At 36.8% G+C, this 13,656-nt stretch overlaps 1 pseudogene; it reads right to left on the bottom strand.

Annotated features, from left to right (window-relative positions):
- Window positions 1-10,778: 10,778 nt before the first annotated feature.
- On the bottom strand, window positions 10,779-11,839 carry LOC138160380 (small ribosomal subunit protein eS10-like; annotated as a pseudogene).
- Between the last annotated feature and the right edge of the window lie 1,817 nt (window positions 11,840-13,656).

Below are 13,656 nucleotides of genomic sequence, written 5' to 3'. Positions count from 1 at the left end.
AATTTAAGGAAGTAGAGTTGACAATAAGGGAAAAACCTTATTTATCTGTGTACATAATATGATAGTATACTTAGAAAATCCTAGAGAATCAACTACAAAACTAGTTGAAATAATTAACAACCTCAGAAAAGTTGCAGGACATAAAATAAACCCACATAAATCATCAGCATTTTTTTGTATTACCAACAAAGTCCATCAGTAAGAAAGACAGAAATTCAATTTAAAATAATGGCCGACATGGGGCAGCTAGGTGGCACAGTGAGTAGAGTGCTGTCCCTGGAATCAGGAGGACCTGAGTTCGGATCCAGCCTCAGACACTCAACACACATAAACAAAAAACCTAGCCGTGTGACCTTGGGCAAGTTACTTAAACCCAATTGCCCTCCAAAAGCAAAATAAATAAATAATGGCCGACAATATAAAACACTATGGAGTCTACCTTCCAAGACATATCCAGACATTATATCAACACCATTACAAAAACACTTTACCCACAAATAAAGGTATATCCAAACAATTAGAGAAGTATTAATTGCCTATAAATAGGTTGAGTCAATGTAATAAAAATGGCAGTCCTACCTAAATGGAATGAATTTACTTATTCAGTGTCATACCAGTCAAAACACCAAAAAATTGTATTGTAGAGCTAGAAAAAATAATAAATTTCATCTTGATGAACAAAAGGTCAAGAATATAAGTGGATCAATGAAAAAAAGTAAATAAAGTTGTTTGGCCATATCAGATCTCAATCTGTTTTATAGAACACTAATCATCAAACAATCTTTTACTGGTTAAGATATAGATCACTATATCAGTGGAACAGATTAGCTATACAATACATAGTACTAAATGACCATAGTAGTGTTGTGTTAGATAAACCCAAAGGTCACAGCTTTGGGGAAAGAATTCACTATTTTAAAAAATTACCAGGAAAACTAGAAATAATTTTGGCAGAAACTAAGCATAGGCCAACATTTCATACTGTATACTAAGATAAAGTCAAAGTAGATAATATGACTTAGAAATCAAGGGTGATATAGACAAATTGGAGGAGCATGGGAAAATGTACCTGTCAGATTTATGAAAAAAGGAAGAATTTGTAACAGAAGATATAGAGAGCATTACAGAATATAAAATGGATCATTTTGACTACATTAAATGAAAAAGCTTTGCATAAACAAAACCAATGCAGCCAAGATTATAAGAAGTTTTTTCTGATAAAGATCTCATTTCTCAAATATATAGAGAAATTAGTCAAATTATAAGAATATAAGTAATTCCTCAATTAATAAATGGTCAAAGGCTATGAACAGGTAATTTGCATAAGAGGAAAGCAAAGCTATCCTTATATCAAAAAATGCTCCAAATCACTATTGATTAGAGAAATGCATATTAAAACAACTACGAGATACCACCTCATAAGTATCACATTGTTTAATATGATAAAAGAGAAAAACAACAAATGTTGGAGAGAATGTGGACAAACTGAGACACTAATGAATTCTTGGTTGAGTTGTGAACCATTATGAGAAACAATTTGTAAATATGCCCAAAGGGCTATGAAACTTTGCCTCCTCCTTGACCAAGCAATATCATTAATAGATCTGTTTCCCAAAATGATCAAAGAAAAAGGGAAAGGTTGTTTGTGTGTGTGTAGACAGGAGGAGAGAGAGAAAGAGAGAGAGAGAATATAGATATAGATATAGATGATATAGATATATACACCAAAATATTTATAGAGCCTTTTTTGTGATGGCAAAGAATTGAAAACTGAAGGGATTTCCATCAATTATGGAATCTCTTAACAAGTTGTGGCAGATGATTGTGATGGAATTGTTGTTAAGGTTGTCAATCCTTCATTCTCAAAAATAACTAATGATATCACAAAGGTGATGTCTTTGTCAATTGGATTATGTGAGACAAAGCTGCTCAGTCATAAGTTTTACTTTCTCTTCCAGAGTCATTGGGATACTTTCCAAAATATGGAAAGACTGATGTAAAGTGAAGTGAGCAGAACCAGGAGATCACTATGCACAGTAACAGCAATATTGTACAATGATCAACTCTAAATGACTTACTTATTCTTATCAATACAATGATCCAAGATAATTCTGAAGAACTTATGATGAAAAATGCTATCCACTTTCAGTGAAAGAACTGGAGTCAGAAAGCATATTTAAAGCATACTTTTTAAACTATTTTTCTTGACATTTTTTTGGTATCCTCACTTTAGCAACATGCTAATAGGGAAATATGTTGCATGATTGTACATGTATAATCTATAGCAAATAGCTTTCCTTTTGAAGGAGGGAGGGGGGAAAGAGAATTTAGAACTCAAAAATTATTTTTAAAACAATGTCAAAATGTTTTTATATGTCATTAAAAATAAAAAAACAATTTTATTTTCACAAAAGAATGAAGTAAGGCTAAGTGAAGTTAAATTATATTTCTGAGCAAACAATAACATCAAGATGTAATAATTCATATCCAAATACTTGCTTTAAAGTCTTTATACCTTCACATAAATTGAAGGTATGTCCTTCAATTGGGGAATGGCTGAACAAGCTGTGGTATGACTGTGGTGGAATATTATTGTGCTAAAAGAAATGATGAACAGAATGGTTTCAGTAATTCTGAGAAGAATTTATTTCATCTAAGCCACACAACAACCCTTTGAGGTAGGTACTATTTATAATTATCTCAATTTTTTTTATTTTAGAAAGTGAGACTCCAAAATGTTGTTACTTTCTTAAATCATAGGGCTACTAAGTGTCACAGGCTAGAATCAAATCTACATCTTCCAGACTCAAGACCAACAATATCTAATTCAGAACTATACAGATTATTGATTCTTTAGCCAACTCAGTAATGTCCCATGCATATCATACAAGTATCCACCAAGGCATTCCATTGCATTCATACTCAGAGTCTTTCAAAAACAAACAAAACCTACTAATTTGATACATTGGGTTTATTTTCTCTAGTTCTAGTCTTAAACATATTATAGTCAGTAAAATCAATCTTATACATGAGAGGAATTGCTTTTATGATGTTCTTAGCCATGGTGTCTCACAGGCACTTTATTATAAATTCATTAGAAATGAATTGAAAAATATCTTTGTAGTTACAGCAATATTTTTCAGCCAAGAATTTGTGAGTTTTAGATCTTTGGACTTTATGTAGTATGGGAAAATACCATAAAAGAGAATATAGAACTATGAGAAGAATGTTATTATTATCTTCTTAAGTAGTCTTAGAATAAAGCAGATGTTAATTTTACAACATGTATGTATTTTTTATTGCTTGACTATGTATATTTGTTTTAAGGATTTATTTTCTATTTTATAATTGGTAGGGTTGAAAGCCATGTAGAATAATGATGATGATGTTTCCCAAAATAAGAAGAATAAAAGAGGAAGGTGTTTGAAGCATTTTTTTAAATGCACAGAAGAGTACAGAATGCAACTCATAAAGGATAAGAGACAAATAGGGCAGTTTTGACAGTAGCAGGATAAATATTAGGTTATATTAGGTCATATACATTTACATACATGTATTTGTGTGCTTTAAAAGAAAAACAATCTTTTATTGATGTCTCCAATTATTTGCATGGTTATAATCATTACCAGAATTCCTCCCTTCTCTCTCACAGAAAGCCATCCCATATAACAAATGGGATTTTTAAGGACAAAGAGGAAAAAATCAAAACAATAGTTCAATACATTGAAAAAGTCCACAATTATGTCTAATGTCCTACAACTTGGAATGCTTCAACTCCATGAAAGCATGAATTGGAGGTTTGCTCTCATATTTCATCATTTCAATCATGATTGACCTTTATAATTAATAAAAAATTTATAATTTTGTTTATGTGGGTGGTTGCTCTTTCCATTTGCATTTTTAAAAATTTTTTTGTCCTTATTAATTTGTTTGTTTACTTTTTGTTTACAAGATTAGGTTCCACGATTCCTTGAGTTTCAAATTTTCTCACCCTCCCTCTTCTCCTCACACCCCCACCCCCACCATGGCAACATACAATCAAGTAAAGAATCTGAAAATACTTTCTCATTAGACATTAGTCAGGTTATAAAGAAGGATTGTATCAGATGGAGTGAACAATTGGAAAGAGGAAACAAAACCAAACAAGAAAACGAAAGAGAGCAGGTAATTTGCTTCATTCTGAATTCAAACTCTGTTCTTTCTAGTTCTTTCTCTGAATATAGACATATCTCTCCCTTATGAATCTTTTGGAGTTGACTTATAACCTGGCATTGCTGAGAAGAGTCCAGTCTATCAAAACTGGTCAACACACACGTGTTGTGTCTGTAATTGTGTACACATTTCTCCTGGTTCTGCTGTTCTCACTCACCATCAGTTTGTATGAGTCTCTCCAGGTAAATATGAAGTCTATCTGCTCCTCATTTCTTATACAACAATAGTATTTCACATTCATATACCACAATTTGTTCAGTGATTCCCCAATTGATGGACATCCCCTTAATTTCCAATTCTTTGCCACCACAAAAAGAGCTGCTATAAATATTTTTGTACATATGGGTCTTCCTCCCACTTCTATGATCTCTTTGGGATACAACCCTAGAAGTGGTATTGCTGGGTCAAAGGGTATGAAATTACTTATAGCCCTTTGGGCATAGTTCCAGATTGCTCTCCAGAATGGTTGAATCAATTCAAAACTCCGCCAACAACGCATTAGTGTTCCAATTTGTCCACATCCTCTCCAGCATTTATCATTTTCCTGTTTTGTCATTTTAGCCAATCTGACTGGTGAGATGTGGTACCTCAAGAGGTTTTTTTTGATTTGCATTTCTCTAATCAATACTGATTTAGAGCATTTTTTCATATGCTTATAGATATCTTTAATTTCTTCCTCTGAAAACTGCCTGTTCATATCATTTGACCATTTATCAATTGGGGAATGGTTTGTATTCTTATAGATATGACTCAATACTCTGTATATTTTAGAAATGAGGTCTTTAGGGGAGGCCAGGTAGCACAGCAAATAAGAGCTCCGGCTCTAGTGTCGGGATGACCTGGGGATTGAATCCGGGCTCAGACACTTAGCACCCACCCAGAAACACCTGGCCGTGTAACCTTGAGCAAGTTACTTAACCCCAATTGCTTAGGGGCGGCCAGGTGGCTCAGCAAGTAAGAGCACCGGCTCCAGTGTCGGGACAACCTGGGGATCAAATCTGGGCTCAGATACTTAGTACCACACCCAGAAATAACTGGCCGTGTAACCTTGACCAAGTTACTTAACCCCAATTGCTTTAAAAAAGAAAAGAAAAGAAATGAGGTCTTTATCAGAGACATTGGTTGTAAAAATTCTTTTTTTTTTTTTTAAAGCAATTGGGGTTAAGTAACTTGCTCAAGTTTACACAGTCTGTTATTTTGTGTGGATGCCAAGTATCTGAGTCAGGAACCAACCCATGTCTCCCGACTCCCGGGCGGGTGCTCTTATTCACTGAGCTACCTGGCCATCCTGGTTATAAAAATTCTTTCCCAATTTTCCCTTCCCTCTTAATCTTGGTTACATTGGCTTTGTTTGTACAGAAGCTTTTCAATTTCATCTAAACAAAATTATACATTTTGCATTTTATAATGCTCTCCAATTCTTGTTTGGTCATAAAGTCTTCCCCTCTCCATAAATCTGACAGGTAAACTATTCCTTGCTTTCCCAGATTACTTACACTATCAAACTTTATACCTAGATCATGCACCCCATTTAGACATGATTTTGGTATATGGTGTTAGATAATGTTCTATGCCCAGTTTCTGCCATACTACATTCCAGTTTTTCCAGCAGTTTTTATCACATAGTTAGTTCTTATCCCAAAAACTGGGTCTTTGGGTTTATCAAACAGTAGATTGTTATATTCATTGACTGCTTAATCTTGTGTACCCATTGATCCACTACTCTATTCCTCAGCCAGTACCAAGTAGTTTTGATGATTTCTGCTTTAAAATACAGATTAAAATCTGGTATGGCTAGTCCACCCTCCCTAGCATTTCTTTTCATCAATTCCCTTGATGTTCTGGACCTTTTGTTTTTCCAAATGAATTTTGTCACTATTTTTTCTAGTTCTATAAAGTAGTTTTTTGGTAAATTTATTTGTATGGCAGTAAAAATGTAATTTAATTTAAGTAAAATTGTCATTTTTATTATATTAGCTCGATCCACCCATGAGCAATTGATGCTTTTTTTTCTTCTAACTTTAAAGTTTATTTATATTTAGTTTTCAACGTTCACTTCTATAAGCTTTAAATTTTCTCTCCCTCTCCAAGATGGAATGCAATGTAATATAGGCTCTACATATACATTCCTTTTTTTTTCTTGCTTTTTTAAAATTTACATGCTTTATTAACTGCTGATTTACATCATTCGTTTCCGCCAGATTTTGAGTTACAAATTTTCTCCCCGTTTTTCCCCCACCCATCCCCCCAAAACAGCAGTCCCACAGGATATCCCCACCTCCAATCTGCTCTCTCCCATATTTTCTCCCATACCCATTTCAACTTTTCCAGTGGATCTCTATGCCTCAGTGCCTGTATATCTTTTTTTTAATTACATGTAAGATGGTATTAATAATAGTATACACACACACACACACACACACATATATATATATATATACATATATATATTTGAATATTTGATTTTAAAACTTTCAATTCCAGATTCATTCCCTTCCCCCACCCCCTGCCACCCACCCCCCCTGGGGGGACAAGCAGTTCAGTATAGGTTGTACGTGTGGCTAATACAAAACAATAGCATAGTAGATGTATTGTAAAAGACTGACTATTTTTCCCTCCCTTCTATCCCCCCTTCCACTTGTTCTATTCTCTACTTTGATCCTGTCCCTTTTCAAAAGTGGGTGCTTCCAACTTCCCTCCCCCCCAGCCTGCCCTCCCTTCCATCATCCCGCCTCACATCCCCTTCCCCCCCTATTCTCCTGGAGGGTGAGATCCCATATTTAGTGTGTATTTCCCTCCCTTCTCAAGCCAGATTCAATAGGAATAAGGTTGACCTATTCCCTTTTGCCTTCCTATTCTCCTCCATTGTAACCATTTTCCCTTGCCTCTTCTGTATGAGATAGTTTGCCCCACTCTGTCTCTCCCCATCTCCTCTCATTATATTCCTCTCACCTCTTAATTTCACCTTTTAAGTATCATCCCTTCCTGTGAAATTGGTCCCGTGCCCTCTATCTATGTATACCTGTAAACGTATATACAAACATTCACATATGTATTCATATGCCCGCATACCCTCATATAAAGACATATATATATATACATACATATACACACACACATATATATATATATATATTTCTAATCCCTTCAACTACTGAGTAAAGTTTCATAGGTTACAATTATTGTTTTTCCATGTAGGAATGTTAATAGTTCAACTTTGGCCAGGTGGCTCAGCGAGCAAGAGCACCGGCTCCAGTGCCGGGATGACCCGGATCAAATCCAGGCCCAGACACCCAGCACCACACCCAGAAACAATAACTGGCCATGCAACCCCGAACAAGCCACTCAACCCTGATTGCTTCAAAAAAAAATAGTTCAACTTTGATAAGTTACTTATGATTTCTTTTCCCTGTTTACCTTCTCATGCTTCTCTTGCTTCTTGTATCTGAATGTCAAATTTTCTATTCAACTCTGTTTTTTTCAGCAAGAATGCTTGAAAGTCCTGTATTCCACTGAATGACCATATTTTCCCCTGAAACATGATACTCAGTTTTGCTGGGTAGGTGACTCTTGGTTTTAATCCCAGCTCCCTTGACCTCCGGAATATCACATTCCAGGCCCTTTGATCCCTCAGTGTAGAAGCTGCCAGATCCTGGGTTATCCTGATTGTGTTTCCACAATATTCAAATTGTTTCTTCCTGGCTGCTTGTAATATTCTCTCCTTAATCTGGGAATTCCGGAACTTGGCTATAATATTCCTAGGAGTTTTCTTTCTGGGATCTTTTTCAGGAGGTGATCGGTGTATTCTTTCAACCTCTATTTTGCCCTCTGGTTCTAAAACATCAGGGCAGTTTTCTTTGAGAACTTCCTGGAGGATGCTTTCCAGACTCTTACTTTGGTCATGGCTCTCAGGCAGTCCAATAATTTTTAAATTATCTCTCCTGGATCTATTTTCCAAGTCAGTGGTTTTTCCCATGATATATTTCACATTGCCTTCTATTCTTTCATTTGTTTGGATCTTTTTAACAGCATCTTGATTTCTCATAAAGTCATTAGCTTCCATTTGCTCCAATCTAATTCTGAAGCAATGATTCTCCTCAGTGAGCTTTTGCGATTCTTTTTCCATCTGGCAAATTTGACTTTTTAAGGCATTCTTCTCCTCATTGCCTTTTTGAGCCTCCTTTGCCATTTGAGTCAGTCTGTTTTTTAAGGTTTTATTTTCCTCAGTCAGGCTGTTGACTCTCATTTCATAATTTTCTTGCATTGTTCTCATTTCTCTTCCCAATTTTTCCTCCACTTCTCTTATCTGCTTCTTAAGGTCCTCTATGGCCTGTAACCAGCTTGTATTTTCCTTTGAAGCTTTTGGTGCAGGAGTTCCGACTTCACTGTTTTCCTCCTGTTCCATGCCTTGCTCCTTCTTATCCCCAAAATAGGAGTGTAATGTTGGAATCTTCTGTCTGCTTTGTTTCCTTTGCCTGCTCATTTTGCCACTCAATGATTTGACTTTTGGGCTTTTTGCCACAATAGGACTCTGCCACCAGACAGGAGAGTTTTTGTCCCAAACGCTAGGGTTTTCTCAGCTGCAGGAGGTATTAGATGGGTGCCCTCTCTGAGGTCTCCACACGCTCTGGCAAGCTGGACACACACCCCAGGACCTCCACCCTAGACTGCAATCCAGATCCAAGCAGGTTAAAGCAAGAGCGATGACCCCTCAGACTGATGCTTGGTCCTCCTACACTCTGCAGGCCAGGAGCTGAAGCCGCCACGTGGTGCTGGCATGCAGTGCTGGCATCTCAGCGGTTTCTAGCTCCGGGGGTCAAAGCCATACACTCCCTCTTCCTGGGTCCCAAAGTCCAGATTGCACTGGCCTCTCACCTTGTCCTTCTCATCTATGTATTGATAAATCTGGAAATGGCCACAGCTGCTGCTGATCTGGAATCCCTCTGGCTGGCGGCTGGTCAGGCCCACCCTGGGGCTAAAGCCTCGGCGTGGGGCTGGGCTCCGCTCCCAGAGCGCTGCGCTGGCCGATTCCTGCCGGCCTGCCGGGCTGTCCTCAGTGGGAGGTTAGCTTCTCTGTGTCATTTTGTGCGTTCTACAGCTCCAAAGTTTGTTTAGAGTCCCCTTTTTACATGGATTGGGGAGGGTGGAAGCTGGAGCCGCGGGAAGGTCGTGCTTCTACTCCGCCATCTTGGCTCTGCCCCCAATCTCCATAATTGATGCTTTTCTAATGTTATATCTGACTTTGTTTCTGTGAAAAGTGTTTCCTAGTTGTGTTCATATAGGACCTGGGTTTGTTTTGCCAGGTAGATTCCCAAATATTTTATAATGTCTACAGTAACTTTAAATGAGATTTCTCTTTTTATCTCTTGCTGTTGGGTTTCATTAGAAATATACAGGAATGCTGAGGATTTATGTGGGTTTATTTTATATTCTGCATCTTTGCCGAATTTATTTATTGTCTCAAGCAGTTTTTTACTTGATTCTTTAGGATTCTCTAAGTATATCATCATATCATCCACAAAGAGTGATAGGTTCGTCTCTTCTTTCCCTAATTTGATTCTTTTTTTTTTCTTCTCTAATTGCTACTGCTAACATTTCTAGTACCAGATTTAATAAGAGAGGTGATAGAGGAAACCCTTATTTCCCCCCTGATCTTATTGGAAATGCTTCTAGCTTATCACCTTTACATATATTACTTGCTGATGGATTTAAAAAGATGCTACCTATTATTTTAAGGAAAGCTTCATTTATTGCTATATTTTTTAATGTTTTTAATAGGAATGGGTATTGTTCTTTGTCAAAAGCCTTTTCTGTATCTATGGAGATAATTATGTGGTTTCAGTTAGTTTTCTTGTTGATATGCTCAATTATACTGATGGTTTTCCTAATATTAAACCATCCTTGCATTCCTGGAATAAATTCTACCTGATCAAAGTGTATTATTCTTGTGATAAGTTGTTGTAGTCTTTTTTCTAATATTTTATTTAAAATTTTTGCATCTCTATTCTTGGGGGAAATTGGTCTATAATTTTCTTTCTCCATTTTATTTCTTCCTAATTTAGGTATCAGTACTATATTTGTGTCATAAAAAGAATTCTCTAAGTTTCCCAAATAGTTTGTAAAGTATTGGAATCAATTGTTCTATAAATGTTTGATAGAATTTGCTAGTAAATCCATCTGGCCATGGAGATTTTTTCATAGGGAGTTCACTGATGGCTTGTTCAATTTCTTTTTCTGACATGGGGTTATTTAAGTAATTTACTTTCTCATCAGTTAATATGGGCAATTTATATTTTTGTAAATATTCATCCATTTCACTAAGATTGTCAAATTTATGTGTATACAAAATAATTCCTGATTATTGTTTTAATTTCTTCTTCATTGGAGGTAGATTCACCCATTTCATTTTTGATACTCATAATTTGGTTTTCCTCTTTCTCTTTTTTATCATATTGACTAAGGGTCTATCAATTTTATTGTTTATTTTTCATAAAACCAGCACTTAGTTTTATTTATTAATTCAATAGTTTTCTTAATTTCAATTTTGTATTTTTTCCAAAATTTTATTCAATATGAAACATATCTCTACAGTTTTTATTGAGGAAGTTGACCACGTCCATGACCAAATCCACCTCTAAATTGGAATTCTGTTGTTGACCCAGTCCCAGCCTCTGTCTTCTTGTCAGCACCAGGAGGAGCAGTACTTCCTCCATATCCCTCTCTGTCAGCTTCACCCCAATAAGTCGGACAGGGCACTCACCCTCCAGACTTCTGGGCCTTAGCCTTCCTGTCTCAGGATGACTTCTGCAGAGTGTGGCAGGCACAATCTCAGGAGGAAGGTGAAGGTAATTCCTGAGGTACTGAATGCCCTCATTGGTGAGGTACCAGTAGAAATGTCTCCATGCAAACTGCTCTTTAACATAGCCATGAGACTTTAGAGACTGCATGGCCTTCATGACATGTAGATTGGGAACATTCTTGTCTGCCAGCTCAGGGTTCTTTGGCATGTGAACATCCTTCTTGGCTACCATTACTCCCTCCTTAAAAAGGAGTTCATAGATGGCAATTTGGTTCTTCTTGGGCTTCCATATCTTGAAGTCAAGGAATTGAGGTTCAATATCCAGGTGTTCCTACATGGGTGGACTTTAGACAGGTCTCAACCTCTCTAGACTTTAGTTTATTCATGTGTAACATGATACACATACTTATGTGCTTCTTTCTAGGTTTCAATCTATGTTTTTATGATCATTCTTTAACCTAAACGCCCAGCCCACCACCTCCAAACCCAAGAGCCTCAGCTTCTGCAGCCTCCTGCCCTGGGCCAGGCTGCACTCCAAGGCAGGAGGAGAAAGCTCTGACTTCCAAGCAGGCTTTTTTGCTGCCTAAAAAATAAAAGCCCTAGGGCGATTAAGAAAGCCCCCTGGCCCAACACCACATGAGGCCGGGGGTCTCTGCAGTGCAATGGGCCCGATGTGGTGCAGATGGAAAAAGGGGCCCATAGCTGGCTCACCTTGGCAGTGATGGCTAATTTAATTTTATTAATCTCTCCTTTGGTTTTCATTATTTCTAATTTAGTATTTAATTGGAGATTTTCAATTTGTTCTTTTTCCAGCTTTTTCCATTGCATGCCCAATTCATTGACCTCAATTTTCTCTACTTCATTCACATATGCATCCAGGGATATACAACTTCCCTGAAGAAGTACCTTTGTTGGGGTGGATGGGTGGAGCAGTGAATAGAACACTGGCCCTGGAGTCAGAATGACCTGAGTTCAAATCCGGCTTCAGACACTTAATGCAAAAACTAGTCATGTGACCTTGGGCAAGTCCCTTAACCCCAATAGCCCTCCAAAAAGCAAAAAAAACAAAAACAAAAACTTGCCTTTGCTGCATCCCACAAATTTTGGTATGTTGTCTCATTATTGTCATTGTCTAGAATGAGGTTACTGATTGTTTCTATAATTTCTTGTTTGAACCACTCATTTTTTAGGATTAAATTGTTTAGTTTACAATTAGTTTTTAGTCTATCTTTCCATGGCCCTATATTGCATATGATTTTTATTGCATCATGATCTGAGAATGATGCATTTAATATTTTTGCCTTTCTGCACTGAATTGTGAGGTTTTTATGCCCTAGTACATTGTCAATTTTTGTGTATGTGCCATGTACCACTGAGAAGAAGATATATTCCTTTTTAACCTCATTCAGTTTTCTCCAGAGATCTATCATATCTAGCCTTTCTAAAATTCTATTTGCCTCCTTAACTTCTTTATTGTTTATTTTGAGGTTAGATTTATCAAGTTCAGAGCAGGGGAGATTAAGGTCCCCCACTAGTATAGTCTTTCTATCTATTTCTTCCTCCAATTCCCTTAACTTCTCCTCTAGCAATTTGGGCACTATACCACTTTGTGCATATATAGTAAGTAATGATATTGCTTCATTCTCAATGGTGCCTTTTAGCAGGGTATAGTTTCCTTCCTTATCTCTTTTAATTAGATCTATTTTTTGCTTTTGCTTTATCTGAGATAAGAATTGCTAACCCTGCTAATTTTACTTTAGCTGAAGCATAATATATTCTGCCCCAGCCTTTTACCTTTACACTGTGCGTATTCCCTTGTTTCAAATGTGTTACTTGTAGACAGTATATTGTAGGATTCTGATTTTTAATCCATTCTGCTATACATCTCCGTTTTATGGGAGAGTTCATCTCTTTCACATTCACAATAATGATTACTATTTGTCTCTTTCCCTCCATCCTATTCCCTTCCCTGTTTATGTTTTTGTTTCTTCCTTCTCCCTTCCCCTCCTTAAGGGTTTTCCTTTGGACCACCACCTCCCTCAGTATTCCCTCCTTGTGAACCTCCTTCTTTACCTACACTTTCCCCTTACTACTATTTCACTCCCTTCTAACCCCCCCCCCCCCTTTCTTATACTCTTTCTCCTTCCCGCTCCTCCTGCCTATAGGGCACAATGGATTTTTATACTTATTGGAATGTTATTCCCCCTTTGACCCCAAACCAATGAGAGTAAATTTCATACAGTGCTCCTCTACCCCCTTCCTTTCTCTCTATTATGAGTTTTTGTGTCTTTTCACATTGGAATCTTAAACTTAACTGATTATGTTGATCCGTCTTTGAACCAGAACCAATGAAAATAATGTTCATATGACATTCATCTCCCTCTCTCCTTCCCTTCTACTATAGTATGATTTTATGCCTCTTCCTGTGGCATAATTTACCTTTTTCTGCCTCATCCTTTCCTTTTATCCCATTACAGTCCCTTGAAATCCCTTAATAATGTTTTTCTTTATCATCAGATTAGTTCATTTATACCCACACCCTTTATCTATGTATATCCCTTTTAAAGGTTGTGATAATCATATAAATTTTAATATTGACAGGTATCAGCTTCTCATATAGAATGTAAACAGTTTGCTCTTATTGA

This window comes from Petaurus breviceps, unplaced genomic scaffold (genome assembly GCF_028583685.1).
Source record: "Petaurus breviceps papuanus isolate PSGF00001 unplaced genomic scaffold, PetGlider_PUasm1.0 181, whole genome shotgun sequence".
Taxonomy (NCBI): domain Eukaryota; kingdom Metazoa; phylum Chordata; class Mammalia; order Diprotodontia; family Petauridae; genus Petaurus; species Petaurus breviceps.
This window is presented reverse-complemented; position numbering and strand designations above follow the sequence as displayed.